Source organism: Seriola lalandi, unplaced genomic scaffold (genome assembly GCF_002814215.2).
Source record: "Seriola lalandi dorsalis isolate HSWRI2012SDOR001 ecotype SW California unplaced genomic scaffold, Sedor1 jcf7180002054609, whole genome shotgun sequence".
Taxonomy (NCBI): Eukaryota; Metazoa; Chordata; class Actinopteri; order Carangiformes; family Carangidae; genus Seriola; species Seriola lalandi.
In genome coordinates, this window is record NW_019525162.1 from 749,860 (window position 1) to 753,002 (window position 3,143).

Here is a 3,143-nt window from a genome sequence, read left to right on the forward strand (position 1 = left end):
GTATGGTTGGATTTTATAGTCTTTTAGAGTATTTTTGAAATAAAGTGTATTTCTTGTTGTAAGTACTTGGACTCATGTCTCTTGCCTGGGGTATAACGAACCTGTGTCCTATTATTGTTAATGGTGAATAATTCCTTGGGTGAAATTCCCAAGGTGGCGTTGTCAGGCAATTAAAATAGAATTTGGATTGGTGTGACCCACTGCTCGACGCCGCGACACTCTCTTCTACAGAACACTGCTTTTTGCGATCAATTAAAAGAAGCCCTGAAACAATTTTTATATATTAATAAGGACCCTATCTCAGATGCTCGAATTCTGTAGGACACCATTTAAAGGATTTATAAGGACTAATTCAATATGATTTGCATCTGGTCAAAATAGAGCACAATTAAAAGAAATTACCAATATGGAATATGTTTTGGCATCACTAATCCACCAACAACACATAAATGTTTCAGCAGAATTTAAAAAAAAGAAATATCTTTGATTAAAATACATTTAAATAGTGTCCTTGGATCAGAGGTCTTAATTCTCAGAGCAAGGCAATCCCAGTACATTGATGGGAGTAAGCCCAGCTTTTTACTAGCTAGCAAGTTGCATAATAATGATCTCTTAGCAGATATACCTTTAATTTAGGCATCCTCTTGCAGGAGCCCTTATTAATTAATCAACAATTCGAAAGATGTTTATCAAAATCATATCAAAGCAAAACAAATTAAAAGTGGGATCTTATTGACATATGATGTGGGGCTCCCCAGACGTGAGCACTTTTGTTCTAGAGTTGAACATGTGTTATCAGATGCAACTGGGACTCACTTGTTGTTTTACTTCTAAATGATTATTCAGCTGTTAATGTTATAAAATCACAGAGAAGGCTTTTACTTCTGGGTCTGACGGCTGCCAAAAAGATGATGACATTAAGTTAGAAACCTCCCCATAGACTTCAGATCTTCCAGTGGATTATCTGATTGAAAAACATCATAACATTTGTTTTTGTAATGATGACTGTAGACAGCATGTTAGGAAAATGAGCTGGAAGTCTTGTATTGTCTGAGTGTGAGTGATGGTAATGATTCTATTTGACATCATTATTAGCCAACAGTTGTCAGCATGTTGTCTTGATTAAAGATTAAGGCTGATGCTATTCTCTATATTTAATGTCAACAAATCCCATGAGAAGCCCAAAACCAGCAATGCTTTAGTCTGTTTTCCATTACTTCCCTACCCTCTCTGTGGCACCCAGCCCAAACCTCATTTGACCCTACTAAAGATGTAACACTTCATAAACAAGGCACAAATAAGGGCCCTTAATTGGCTAAAACACCTGGGCACTGTGAGATGTGTATAAGAGACAGCAGATATACTGTGCATTCGGAAAGTGTTCAGACCCCTTAAAATTTTCACATTTTGTTGAGGAGATGGGTGACACTTCCAGAAGCAGCAATCTGGGATTTATGGCAGCATGGCCAGACGAAAGCCTTTCCTTAGTGAAGTCTGTGAAAGTTTGCATAAAAGCTCCTAAATGACTCTCAGACTGTGGAGAAAGAAGTCTTATAAAAGTGTCATGTTTGGAGGAAACAGACATTGTAAAGGAATTTTCCAGAGATGCACATATGGATGATCAGTATAGAGGGCACAGAGTTTATGTGAGGCCCTTAGGTCAGGCTGCACCTAAATCTTACGGGAGGAGACGCTCAGGCGGACATACAGTAGCTGTGTCTCTTCAGTGATAGGGCTGGAGACGAAGCTGATAACAGAAGACCTTGGATGGTCAGTAACAAACGAATCTCTTTTATTTAACCAGTGTAAATGTGACTTGATTGTTATGTTTAAGGAACCAATAGAAAGCCCACACATCCTTTGTGAACTGAATAAAGACTAACCACAGGGGACCTTTCAGCTGGAATTGAGGTGGCATCATGCACAGCAACATGTATTGATGCTACTTCTGTTCTCCTTGGCCAAGCTTCAATAAACATCCTCAACGTAATGTAGATCCTGGGCTCCATCGCACTTTTTTCACAGATGCCTTAACCATGCATGATAAGAATCTTCCTATCAGACATGACACTTGGTCCCAACTCCACACATGATCTCTGTAGCTCAGTCACAGTGACCATCAGGTTCTTGGTCAACTGTTGTACCAAGTCCTTTCTCCCCCAATGGTTCAGATTGGCCAGGTGGCCAGCTATGGAGGGAACCTTCAGTGCAGCAGAATTTTTTTTTTGTATCTTTCCCCAGATCTGTGCCTCGATGCAGTCCTGTCTCTGAGCTCTACAGGCAGTTCCTTTGACCTCATGCCTGGTTTTTTGCTCTGATATGCAGTCAGCTGTCAGCTGAAGGTGTGTGCCTTTCCAAATCATGTCCAGTTAGCTGAATATACGACAGGTGGACTCCAATCACGGTGTACAAAAAATTGAAGGGGTCTGAACACCCCCTGAATGCACTGCATATATACTGTACATTGCACTTGCATGTTGCTTTGCTTTCACCTTCTGTGTAGTTCATACCAAACCAGTTCAACAGGGTTTAAATCTCTGCTGGTCTTCCATCATCTGAAACCGCTGTCTAGTTCTTTTCTTCTAATGTTTGGGATCATTATCCTGCTGTCAGAGGATTTAAAAGTCATTAACAAAAGTTGGGGCACCAGAAGGGATTGTTTGCATGAACTTTCAAGGCTTCATTTACTTCCACTGCTGCAGGAAAGCTTTAAGTCGATTTCTTAATCCCTACAGGATTGTACATGATTTTTCAGTTTTTGGTGACCTATGCTTCTACATACATCACATACAGTATAGTGCCTATTACTAATTTGTTTGCGTGTAAGCAGCATTTAACTTTTGCAGTTGTTGTAGCAGTGTGATCAGTATAATGAGTGTAACAGTGCGTCCTGTTTTATCAGTCAGTCATATGTTTTTTCTATAAAATCTGAATTTACAGAATAACTATAGCTGTGAATATAAATGTGTTGGAGTGAAAAGTAAAACATTCTATATTTCCCTTTTAAATTAAGAGCAATGAAGTGTCAACATGGAAATATTCAAGGAAATCACAAATTCTTCAAAACTGTATTTAAGTGCGGTGCTTAAACAATTAGTTCTTTTGCACCACAGTTTTTTTTATTTTTTTTATGTTGATCAATG